Raw genomic sequence first — 13,834 nt, 5'->3', positions numbered from 1 at the left:
CTTCCAGTCCTCCATGCCAGCCCACAGTGAATTTGCTATGACAGGCTGGGCACCCAGCTGCAGGCAGGAGAAATCCTGCCCATTACAATTAGAGCTCTCAGCCAGACAGATGATTCTCTTCCAATATGCTGAGAAAGAGGGAGAGAAAAGGGAGAGCACACCCCTGCTACCGGTGTGCATGTGCTCCCTCACTAAGATGACCCAAGTTTCCTTGCTGGCCATCCCACTGCCACATACACCAGAACAACACCTACAGCACTGCAAGGGCTAGACAAAGCAGTGGAATTCCTGTACATTGGAGACCAAAACCAGGGAAGATTCCTCTGATCCATTTCCCACAGCAATTGTATGGAGCTTTCCCAGGGGGATATACAATACTTCTCCCTGACTACCCCAGAAATAATTTCTTCTATTGCAAAAATATGAGTTAGAGGCATATTTCTTTTAATAATGAGATCTGTGTTAAAAGCAGAGGCATGCTGCCACATTTTGCAAGGAAGGGGAAAATGCAATGTTTTCAATATAAAATTACAATTTCTGAAGATATGTCTTGGTAAGGCAATAGATGGGGGACCAATTAGAGGAAAGAAAATGAGATCAGCACAGGAAAAGGCCATTTCATTTTGAACTCGGAACTCCAGAAGCTGCTTGGCCTGTGGAGCCAAACTTGACCCACTCTTCAAGCCTTTGATAATTAAGCTCTCCCTTATACACCTCAGTCTTGAACATAACCATCCCTGCTATTAATGAAGTTCAGGCACCTGAAGCCTGAGCATCCACCAGCTGCTGAACTACATAGCAATGTGCAAAACATCAGAAGTGCAAGCTTGCATTTAATGAACTGACATAGCCTGCAAAGCCCAGCACCTCAGAGATGAAGTAGTACATTAGCTTAACTCCACCTCTGGTCATAATCTGGTTTATGTTCCCCAGGAAGCTTTTCTTTTCAGGATGCAGTGGGAAGCAAAAGGAAAAAAAATAATAATAACGGTAAAAGAGAGAGAGAGAGAGAAAGAAAAAAGAAGGTAAAAGAAAGAAGAAAAATAAGCAAAGAACAATGCATTTGACAGGAGAGTATGGTTCCTGAACTGCACTAATGTAGAAAAAAGAACCAGCCACCAACTGGCAAACACAGAAAAGCAGCCAGCCACTTTGATAATAAGAATACTGTCTCCTGTGACCTGCTATGATGAAAGGGAAGCAGGTACCCCTGGGACCCATCTCATCTGCTTTTAACCACTGTGGCAGGTGCTGTGCTGACAGACTCCCATCTGCTGGTAGATCAGATACCACAGAAGACACATTATAAAACCCACGGTCTCCATTATTACAAGAAAGTTATGTACGTGGGCACATATACACACATCTCATCCAAGGCTGGCAAGGGTGCTAGGCATTCCTCAGGAAATGCTCATCAGCCCCCACTATTACTCCTTGGTCATCAGATGGAGGGCTTAGTTGAAGCTCAAGGGTAGGGCTTCAACAAACAGCTCTAAGTAACTTAATCAACCATAAGCTGTCCTCTTGAAGAGGGACCCCCAGAATCTAATCCTGGAACCTAGGCCACAATAATAATAAATAAACAAAAGTTTCTACAGCAATTTTTGCAGCAATTTTCTTGTTGCTCCATTACTCATAGGATAGTAAAATGGTTCCATCTTTATCAGCCTGTTGCTGAATCATCCTTCCATAAGCATATTTTATCTACAGAGCCTCTCTGCCCTCAGTAGTTAAGTCCCTTAGTAGTCTGCAGCCTTCATTCACATCAGTCAGGTTAATAAACCCCTTCAGAGTAAAGCTCCAAGCCTTGTTTGATAGCTCCCTCAGAGGCATGATGCACATATAAGCTCTAAAGATTTTCCACAGGAGACTGTGGTGCGAGATAGGCTTGCAGAGAGTATTGTCCTCTTAAAGACAGTAATCTGTGGCTGCAATTTATTGAACAATAAGACATGCAAGAAATAAAATTTATCCAAACACAACAAACAGCAAATGACCCTATCTGGACACTTATCAAGGGAAACAAAGACCTCAGCTCAATAGCTGTCACACTAGGACAGGAGTTATTACTTCTGATGGAAAGCAACCAAATCCTAGTAAAAATTTCATTCTTTGTGGAGGGAATAGGAGAGAGTGAGCAGGACAGGAGAAGAACAAAGTAACAAGTATTCATTTGGCATGGGCACAGACAGACCTGTAACAGGCTGCAAGTAACATACTAATTTGTTATGAGAACAGGATTTGACAAACCTTTGACAAAATCCCAACTGGACTCCACAGCCTCAGTTACCATTTTGTTTGGTAATTTCGGCTGAACTGAAGCAGCAGGATTCAGTGTATAGGGCATAGGGTGGAGAAACAGGAACCCAGTTTGCTCCTACAGATCTTGTGGTAGATCTGGGTAAACCAATTTCTCTCCCTGTGCATCAGTTTCACTGCACAGAGCAGGCACACTTTTTATGTATACATTTTATGTAGCATTTTCTATCAGAGAAAAGTAAGGCTCTTTTTCTTAAAGGATTTTAAGAATTATGACAAATATGAGGTTTTCATATTGCATGAGGCACTGTTTGGCCTTTTTATTACCTCAATTGTGAGCAGCAAAAGCAGAATAAATGCAACAGACACTTGGCTTGCCTCCCCTCTATAGGCAGACAAATTAAAAAATTCGCATTTATGAAAATTTACTCTTGATCAAAACGATCCCGGGCTTTTGTCACCGTGTAGTAGAGTCACACGGCAACAGGCAGAGAAATCAATGTCTGAGTTTTTCCTCAAGCAATGGCTTGGAATGGTTGCTCTTCAGGGAAAGTGCTGGAGGAGCCAGGCAGCTGTGAACAAGTCTGGTGTCATCCGGGAGGGGGCACTGGTGATACACATTACCCAAACCTTCAGCCTACCAAACACCAAAATGACGGAAAAGTAGAATTACATTAAATAATCAATGTATATTGTCTTGATGTTGTACTAATTTGATTATTTGTAAAAATAAAACGCTGCATTCTCCTAAAGTAATACAGGTTTTCTTTTAGTAAAATATAATTTCCTTATTTTAAAACAAAACGCTTTTGTAAAACCAAAGGTATTCCCTACCAAGGGATCAGTAAAAGCACGCACATCGCTCCTAGGTGCTGGTGTTTGGCCAAGAGTGAGCAGACAGCAGTCTGCCAAACACAGTTATTAGGGATGTTGCCCACAGAGGTGCTCTGAGAAATTCTGCACAGGTTCCTTGAGCAAACAACAGCCTGCAGTGATTGCACACATCTTCTGTACCATCTCCTGTAGCCAAACTACACAGCCTGCACAGGACCTAGCCCTGAGTACTGAGACTCCTGCAACTGAACATCAGAACAAGAAACTGCCACTGCAAATACATTCACTGAGAGGCAATGATGAGCTTTCAGCTTGTGAGAGGCTAATTTGAATGTGGTTTTCACTGCATACAGCAAAACACAGAGACTGACTACAATCTCTGGCTCATTCACTGGATGCCCCAGCTGTGACAAGCAAAATTAGGCATCAGGCCCTGTGGATACATACAGGGCAAGATTTCCAAGAGACAAAAATCCTAAACATGCATGTTTACAAAAATGTAGAAAGTTCGGATTAACTTCAAACTGCAGGTACAAGTCCATATTCCCAAATTCAAAGACATACAGAGTTGTTGTTCCTCTGTGTCTCCTTTCTTTTTTAGAAGTTCCCAGCCCCTCAGGCCAGAGTCACTTTGCCACTTTCAGACTGCAGGCTGTAACATTTGGTTTTGGTCCGCATGCAAAACTGGCTCATCCCATCACTGGAGCTGTGAGGGTATTTTCAGATCTTGCATGAGTCTGTGGTGAGTTAGAAGTGGTCATCCAGGCAGCTACTCACATTTAAGCTATCTAAGCACAGTGTTGGATCTTTCCAGAGGCTGAAACATCTCACCCAAAAGTCCCTGACAAGTTCCTCAAAGCAAGGCTGCTGTAGAAGATAACATTCAGGAGTCTCATCAGTTTGCACTGCTCTGAGCAGCTCTAATTTTTCAAACTTGGCCAATAAAGACCTGTTTCAATCTGAGCCTCTGACTCAGCCTGGGCAGCCCCACTTGCCAAATATTCCTCTAACCATGTACCTTGCTCTCCTCACTGTACAAGAGCAATATTACCCTGGAGAAATAAGTTCCACCCCTCATGCAGCCCAAGCTGCCAACAATTAGGAAATGCGATAGTTGTAAAGCAACAAACATGCAGCCATTTTTAGGACCTCAGGCCTGGATCCAGACATCCCTCCTGTCAGTGGTGGGATTGGCTTCTAAACTCTTTTCTCTGTTAACCTAAGGTCCCAAAGAGGTGTGAAGTTGGTGGGCAGTTTTTATTTTATCCAGTAGAGGGCAATACTAACACAGGAAAGAGAAAGTAAATTAGAGAAAGTAAATGATCGTACACTAAAATAAACAAGCAGAGGATATAACGACCCTAATCTAGCGGCACAGAGCACGGAACAAAGCACTTGGAGAGTTCGTGTTCTTGTTCCATCAGAAATCCTGCCTGAGTCAGTCCCCATTTAATGGAAGGTTGCTCTGCATTTAATTTTCAGATGCTTGTTTCAGGTAAGATTTTTACTGTTCTGATTTAAACAGAGAAGAAATGGTCTGTCTTGGTCATAGAAGAACATAGAAGAAACAAAAAAAACCTTTGTTCATTAACAAAGAAACTCTTCCAACACACCAAACTTGCATCTGCATATTTGATAAAGCACAATATATCAATCAATATTCATCATTCTCCCCAGACCAGCCTGTTCGATTGCTGACCAGTTCTTACAGACACATAAAATGTACCAGCATTTACTTTCAAATGTGATAGAATTGCCTCATGCTTGTTAGGACCTGAAATTAACTTTCTATGACCAAAGGTGTCACATATGCACATAGTCATACATTTCTAAAGCTTGTGACAGCACTGTCACAAATCCTGCCCTAATAGCATTCTCCCATAATGTGTTCCAGAGGTCAACCCCACATATTTTTTTAAAATGCTTTTTTCCCTTTTATATAAACAGAAGTCTCTGCTTCTATAACCTTTCCACCCCATGACTTCAAAGTAATTTACAAACATAAAGTGTGTGAAGTCTCACAAGGAAGTTCTTTTGTTCTACACAAGCAAATGCCCTTCATTAGAGAGAGTGGGAAGTTAAGGCACATGAAGTGACAGCGAGTTTCCCCAAGGCCATACTGCGTATCTGCAATGAAGCAAAGATAAGAACTTTTTCTCTAGCTCCAGTCTTATATTTCAATTATTTACCCATATTGCTATTCATGCTTACTGGCGCAAGATACTTTTGTTTCTTCTCCGAAGCCCTCCATTATGCTCAGATTATGGAGCTAGGAGATGGAGAGAAACTACTTCTCTATTCACTGTGTTCTGCTGTTATCTGTAGTTGCTTATAAACAAGATAAGATGTTATCTAATGTTTTGTTCTTTCTATTTATTTTTTCCTTTCTCCTAAACAAAAACACTCAGGACTGTCTTTCCAGACTGTTTTAAAAAATAAATAATGTTCTCCATGGTTATGAGAAGGGCCAAGTCCCAACATGACTGATCTCAATACTAAAAAATAGTGTATTACACACAGTCCAGTGATGGCTGAGACTAATCTACCAAAATCAGCATGGACTGAGCTGCTAAAACCAGAAAGAAACAACTTTTGCACCAAGAGAAACTAACTAAATTTCTACATAGATGCTTAGGCACCTGGATTTCATGGGCCTCTTTGAGACTTCCAATACATGGTAGCAGTAAGACAACATGCTCCTTCATGGGTATGAGACAGACTTCTTTCTCCCTCTCCCTTGTAGATAGGCAGGGCTACTTCCACAGAGCACCATCAGAGGTGTGAACTTTCTCAATCTATGTAGTCTATGTAATGGGGATATTTTTACAGCTAGCCATGATCATGCTTATGGTAACCATATTCTAAGGCAGAAAAGAGAAATTAATTAATGTAGACACAAGGTCAGGTATAGTCATACACCTGAGATAGGATACAGTGATGGCTTAAAGCCTGTCATAGGCAGAGTTATTGCATCTCCCAGACAGTGACAGCTTATTCATCATTCCTCCTTGCGTCAACCAAAACTGAACAATTTTGCCACCTGTTGCCATGGATGATTTTTAAGTTATTATCACAAGAGCACAAAAATAAAGGATTCTAAATGACTGGGAACAAGGAGGACTGAGTCCCGCGTCTCTACTCCAAAACTCTTACCATGTCATCTCAACTCTTATGTTTCACTTTCAAAATAGAGATAATAATATAACTGCCTTCCCTAGCAGAGACACTCAGACTTTGAAATACTCCAGTTCATTACTGGTGACATAACATTACACTATCAGAGAGCAGTAAGGACAGGATGCATACCTGTGGGAGTCAGAAGCGACTGTTAAGCTAATTAGGCTACCTTTAGCTTAAGGTGAGAGTTCAGAGAGGCTCAGGGGGACTCCTGCTTGAATGGAAGTTTCACAACTGTTCCCTAATATTTTAGGGTGCCGGTTTTAATTCTTCTTTTCTTGACACAAGATACTTTAAGGCATTACCACTTAAAATGCTGGAATTTTCTGACTGCTAAGATCCCTGAACCTTGCTATTCAATCCCTGTGTCCAACACTTTGCCTCTAGGAGGTAGGTAGTGTGGGGATTTAGTGACTGCATTGCTTGTTTGAGCAGGACAAGTTTGCTTACAATGAAAATAGTTGCTTATTTAAATAAGACATTTTTCTCTACCACATAAAAGAGAATCAACCTGTGGCATCAGAACTTTCCCTTCCAGTGAATTACAGACCCTGCAGGTAAGGCTGGAGTAAGTGTGTTGTCCTGTGTAAAAGAGGCTGTGAAGCAGTCCATGCACTGCTGAGGGAGAGCAAGGAGCTAGGCTGGAGAGAACAGCTGTGTCTCACGGATTTTCTCCAAGCTGACATGCTTGGTCACTGTCACTACAAAAGACAGGTGGGATTATCCTCATTGTCATTCTCTCGCACTATAAAGTTGTTATTGCTTGAGAAATAATTTTAAGTCTCAGACTGAGACCTGGAAAACATCACACACTGTATATGGGAGACCTATATCACTCACAAAAAAAAGCAGCTCCTAACACTAAGTAAGGTGATTGAAGGTGACAGGCAGTCAGGATGCTTCCTACACGCAGCTCTGCAAATGCACCTTGGTTCAAATACTGACTCCAACAACCAACCACACCCAGGGCACAGACACCCTTCCTTCATAAGGCACTGGTCCTAGAAATGAAGCAGTCACCCACCGGTTAACCCACCAGTGCATCCCCACACTGTCAGATGCTCTACAGTCTTGGAGTGCCCCCCTGCTCACACACAATCAATCAATGCACTCAGGACTCCCTCCAGCAACCCAACCACCACGCAGCACTCAAAGTCCTCCTGACCCAGGCCAGTGCACCTTAGGCAAGGCAGCCCAGGCTGCTTATGAGCATAAACCCAGCTCTTACGTTCAATAATATTTTCCGAATACATACTAGTTTGAAAACTGCATCAAACTCCATTTGTTCAAGACAGATTATTTGCATCCTACAGGTGCAAAACCTAGTGCAGACTGATTTAATCACACTGACATTTCAGAAGTCCAGATTCACAAGTTGCCAGGTGGCTGGGACTTACCAGGGCTACCTAATGCTAACTACAGGTATTAGCTAGAAAATCATGCTTGGAGTTTAAAGTATAGAATAGATCTAAGTTGTGGAGATATGTAATTCTGCCTGCTTATTCCAACTTTCACACTGAAAAAACAGCATTGAGTTTGTATTAAAGAAACAGCCATGTTTACTCACACACACACACACACACACACACACACTGCCTCTTCTCTGCTCTTCCTCCCTCTCCTGCCACCCCTGTCATGTAAACAGTGTAAGTGCTGGATACATTGCCATATCCTTTGATGTTATGGTAAAACAATATTTTGAACTACTACAGAAAATAGATTAAAAACAAAGGATAGGTGTCCATGGGTAGTGAAATACAGACCTGAAACAAATGTTGTGAAAGGTTCTTTGGATAGGATTTTCTTTCAGTTGTCTATAACACCCAGAGGGACAAATGGCAGTGTATATTTAAGAAGCATGATCTATCCTCTTTAATTTTTAATTTCCCCATAAAAGCGACAGTGTTATCTCTAGAAACTCACTTGCTCAGGGGCATTTTTATAGTCTCCAGCTTTACATGAATTCTCCCTCGAGATCGCTTTGTCCCCCGACTCTCATCTAGCAAACATCTGACTTAACTGCCTATTAGACAATAATGCCCTCCGGCAGGAGGGGAAAACACGTGCCGCCACCCTCCCCATTCCCATCACAGCACAGACAGGGTTGGAACAGCCGCCTGTTTTGGGAGGCAAGCAGTGAATAGGTGAGACAGAACTAGTGAGAGTTCAGAGAGGCTCAAGGGGACTCCTGCTTGAATGGGAGTTTCACAACTGTTGCCTAATATTTTAGGGTGCCGGTTTTAATTGTTCTCTAGCCAGCAAGGACAGCCCAGATCGCCACAGGGTTAACCATTTAACTCCCGTAGATCACCATGCACTCTACAAATTGGCAAATTCAAAGCCATCTGAAGGGAACCGGAGATGACACAGCAAGAAACAAATATCAAACATGCCCTGAAAGCACAGAAACCAGCCCTGCATTCCCAGCATTAAACGTTCTCTGGCAAACACAGCCTCACACACAAAAAAGGATCCCTGCTGGCCTCTCAATCTGCCAGGGTTTGTGTATCAGAATAGGAACCCAGCAGGAAAGAGTCAGAAGGTCTCTCCCCATCTTTCACCCCCCTGCAAAAACATATTTCTCCGAATGACCAAATATTTTAAAGAGGAGGAAAAACCTTTACATAAGTGAGGATAGCAGCAGTGAGTTTTCCAGAGCTGCTGCCCTCAGTAATTGTGCTTGTAGATTTACCTAACAGTAATTCCAGCATTTGTGTCCCAAACTGCACTTACCATAACCATTCCTGAGCAACCGGGTGTTAGGTGCATTCCCTCCTTGTGCAGTTATGCACTTTCCTGAAGAGTACTGCTCCCCCGAGAAGCTCCAAAGACAAAGCTTCCAAATTCAGATTTTTTTTTTTCTCTGCCCTACCTTGATGGAGACCATCCAGGATTTACAGTTCTGGGGCTGAATTCTTCTCTCTAAAGGAAGAGCAGGGAAGGTAAAAGAACAAGACCCATAAAAATGAGCTTAGAATCTAGCCACTAGCTTTCTATGCCCTGGATCAGCCGGGGACGTGAATGCTGCATGGAGAGTTGCTTTGCTCAAGGGAAAGAAAAGAGTGTGCTTCATGCAGCAGGAGCATTTCTGGCTGGTAGTCTCCAAAGCAAACAGTACTGAGGATGAAAGAATCATGTCCTTTACACTGTTCTTGCAGTACACATTTGCTGTAATCTTTCAAACACAGGCTTCTACTGAGCTCCCTAAAAAGAAAAAGCACTTAAGACATTTCAAACTTAACAAAGCAAAATGCATATACATTACAGCACAGCAATGTGCAATTGAACTGGCAGTGAAACAGACTGAATGGATCAGTTAGAGTTATTTTATATCTGATTTCAATTATTCTGTTATGCAAGGAGGTGAAGGTCACAGAATAATTTAGTGGCAGAACTGCAGATGCATCCCAGGTGACTGACTACTAACCCCTCCTCCCCTTCAGCCCTGGTCTATGTATTAGCCCAAGGGTCCCTTGTCAGCAAATGACAGACGCAAATGGGTCTCCAGGATAGAAGAAGGACAAAGAGGGTCCCCCAGCTTTGGAGGAGGGGTGAAAGGTTGCCAGGGACATCACTTTTCACTATTTACCATTCTTATTTTTCATTAGATTACATAGACCAAATATACTTGGCTATTAAGCAGAAAGGCACAGAGCAACCCCAAAAAAGACAAATTAATTCTTGATTTTCAAACAGAAAACAACACCATAAGGGGAAATCAGCATATTACTCATGTGCTAAATGATCATTTCATAGACAAAACTAGGAATAAATCCAGGAATAAAGAATAAAATCAGAAGGTCTGTGGTTGTAGTGCTGGGGGTCTAATCTAGAAAGGAGTATTATGAAGAGCCCAATTAATTCAGTCACTTGGAAAAATAACAGCATCACTGCAAAACAAAGAATATTTAGACTAACTGTATAGCAGGGCTAGCTCAAAGCAAATGTTTTCACAGTCTTAATACCAACAAGATTTTTTACACATATGCTTTCATGTGCATAAAGTTTTTACCTTCCCATAGTATCTTCTGCTTCTCTGGTCCTCCACCCTCTCAAATCTCCATTAGTGAACCAGAATCCTGTTTGCAGTCTTCTGTTACTCTATAGTCTACTCCTCTGTGGAGATCTACTTAGTGACCATGCAATACTACACTGACTGCTGAACTACAGCAAATTTATCTCAGCTGTGATCTAACACTCAAGTGCTGGGTAAAATGCACAGGGATCTGGGAATAGTAGTTCTTTTAGCTAAAGGATGGGATGCTGGAAGTTGGGAATGAAGTGAGCAATGGCTCAGGGCTAAGGTAACAGGGACTGCAGCAGTCTGACTTCTGGCAGCCGAAGAAAAGCTGTCACACAGTAAGGATATGCAGAACAGAAAGTATTCAGAGATGGCCTTTGAAGAAACATTGCTTTATCCATAAACCAAACATGCAGAGGAGTATTTTTGCATCTTAGCACATAGATAAAGTATCGAAGAAACGCATGACAGCTGAGTGACAGGCAATTAATGACCATCCAGAAAGCACATGGAAGCTTCTATACTGTATACAAGGAAAGGTAGTAATATAAGGTAGAACAGAAAAAGTATAGATTAAAACCCAGCTCATAGACACACAAGCAGGGATTCTCAGTGCACATCTTGACACCAACGTGCAAACAGTGCTGTTCTGGTATATTTGTGATTTGCTACAATAACTTATGAAAAATAAAGGTGACAAATCCAACCTGGAATCACATCTACAGTTAAAAACACCTTTGATAGGACAAGATGACTGGCTCAGAAGAAATAGAGAGCCCAGCAGCAAAAACCACATGGATACATCTCAAATTAGATCTGCAGCATTCTGATCAAGAAGCAAACTGGATGAGACATCACATATATGGTGGCAGCTCCGTCACCACTGCCACATCTTTCTGGAAAGAATCTTGTGTTTACCATCAAAACAAAAAAATAACACCTGCATATATGAAGCAAAGCTTTTACTTTAGGAAATAAAACTCAGTTTGGGTTGTAGAGAAGACAGAGCAAGTATCAACTAATAATCTATGTACTTGTATAAACTTCTTCACCTGAAGAAAAATCCTTAAGTAAGGTTAGACACAAAACTCCTGCAAATACAGTATCAAATTCCAGAAAGAGACACACAAATCCTAACAGTCATTCCACATCAGCATGTGGACATTTTTAGCCCTTCTGCCTATAGATAGGATACAAAATGACACACACACACACAAAAGAAGGAGTTAATCACCATCAAACAGGAAATCTCATAAGGCTCTATGAAGTTGGTGAATACCAGCTTAACCTCACTTCCATGTCAAGAAACTTAACAATAGGTTAAAGGACTGCCTTGAGATCAGAGTGACCCAATGGCAGAACTAGCAGCCGTGTGTCCAGGTCCTGTATTATAAACATTAATGTACAAACTCTTTTCCTGAACCAGAAATTCACATGACCTGCTCCCCAATTATCATAGAATGATAGAAAGATTTGGGTTGGAAGGGACCTTTAAAGACCATCTAGTTCCAACCACCCCTTTGCCATGGGCAGGGCCACCTTCCACTAGATGAGGCTGCTTAAAGCCTCATCCTTGAGCACTTAAACACTTTCAGGGAAGAGGCATTCACAACTTCTCTGGGAAGCCTGGTCCAGTGCCTCGTCACCCTCATCATGAAAAATTTCTTTCTTATATCTAATCTAAATGTACCTGTAGTGGAACAAAGCAATCAGATGCCCCTGATTACCGAGAAGTGGGTGTGAGCCGGTATCAAATCCACCTGTGCCCAATTAGGGCAGGCCCCCTATTGAGCATGTGCAAGACCAGGGGGCCAATGAAAGGTGAGGCTCACACCCACTTCTCGGTAATCAGAGGCGTCTGATTGCTTTGTTCCACTACATGTATCCTCTTGTAGTTTAAAGCTGTTAGTCCTTGTTCTTTCACTATAGGTCCTGGCAAAAATTTTCTCTCCATCTTCCTTATAAATCCCCTCTTGAATACTGAAAGCCCACCATAAGGTCTTTTTCTTTCCTCCCAGCTGAAGAGCCCCAAGTGTGTTAGCCTTTCTTTATAGCAAAGATGTTCCAGCCCTTTGACCATTTTCATGGCCCCCCTCTGGATCTACTCTAGTAGGACAACAGAGCTGGATGTATTACTTTAGGTGTGGTGTCACAAGAGAAGAATTGAGGATAGCCTGCTGGACACAGTTTTCTTTATGCAGCCTGGGATTAGATTGACTTTCTGGGCTGCAGGCAAACACTGCCAGCTCATGTCCAATTTTTTACCTACCAATATCCCTAAGTCTTTCTCATCAAAGCTGCTCTCAATCCATTTATCTTGCAGTCTATATTGCTACTGAGGACATAGCCTCAAGTCAAGTGCAGAATCTTTTACTTGGTCTTGCTGAACCAAGGTGAGGTTCACACAAACCCATTCAAGCATATCAAGGTCCCTCGAGATGGGCCCCCTTTTCCTCGAGCCAATCAACTGCACCACTGAGCTCAGTGTCACCTTTAAACTGGCTGAGGGTGCACTCAATCCCACTGTCTATATCACTAATTAAGATATTGAATAGTATCACTCCCAGTATGGACCCCTGAGGGACACCCCTTGTTACTCATCTCCATATGGACATTGAGACATTGACTGCAATCTTTTGGATATGGTCATCCAGCTAGTTCCCTATCCATTGAATAATCCATCCATCAAATAATATATTCACTGCTTCAGTCTCGAAAAATCTTAAAACACACATAAAAGGTAATCAGAAATTACAGAAAACCCTTACTAATGATCTCATATTCTAAAATAATATACAACTGGGAGAGCCCAGTGGACAAGATTCATTTGGGCCACATTTGCAGTTATTTCACCTCCTTTTTTGTCTTAGCAAGACACTAAAATTAAAGGGACACAAAGTATCAAGGAAAATCCATCAGGGCATCAACTCCACCTGTGCCCTCCTCTCTCTAGGTCCTCTCTATAGCCCTTAATCCCTCACCTAGGCTCCAAAACCAGTCCTCAGACCATATCTCCAGCAGCACCGAATGCAATTACTGTAACTGATGTGCTGATTTTGTTAAGACCACGATATCAATAAATGGGAGTAAAATAAGCTGCTAAGGAAGATACAGGAAATTTATTAGACTGGATGCATGTAGTGGCTGGCATAATAACTGTTGATGGCCAATTCATAAATCACACCTGGATTCTCTGGGAGTCTTGTAACTCCTAGGAAGCTTTCCCCGTAAAACAACAACAGTATGAGGAAACAAACGAGAGACTGCTGTTAAAGCCAGTGAAAAACCTTTACTGTGCCAGTCACTGCCTTAAAAGATAACACTGATCCATTAGTCTAAGTTATCAGCATCAGAAGCCACTAAAAATCTGTCTGTAAAAGTCAGACATGAAGCACTCCCACCCTCTTTTTCAGGTGTGTGGGAATTCACACCTCAGACATGCTCTCTGCCTTCTCTCAAGACCTACAGTTTTAAGAGAGTCCAGCTACCCAGAAAGCAAAGACCTGGCAGCACAGCTGTGTGGCTGAGCAACCCAACCAGCCA

The 13,834-nt window shown here is 42.1% G+C and overlaps 1 protein-coding gene across 4 annotated transcripts in view; it reads right to left on the bottom strand.

The window, feature by feature from the left end:
• NRXN3 (neurexin 3) overlaps nucleotides 1-13,834 on the bottom strand; it is an 897,015-nt gene that overhangs the window by 767,000 nt on the left and 116,181 nt on the right. The gene's annotated exons all lie outside the window — the stretch shown is intronic.

This window comes from Calypte anna, chromosome 5A (genome assembly GCF_003957555.1).
Source record: "Calypte anna isolate BGI_N300 chromosome 5A, bCalAnn1_v1.p, whole genome shotgun sequence".
NCBI lineage: Eukaryota > Metazoa > Chordata > Aves > Apodiformes > Trochilidae > Calypte > Calypte anna.
This window is presented reverse-complemented; position numbering and strand designations above follow the sequence as displayed.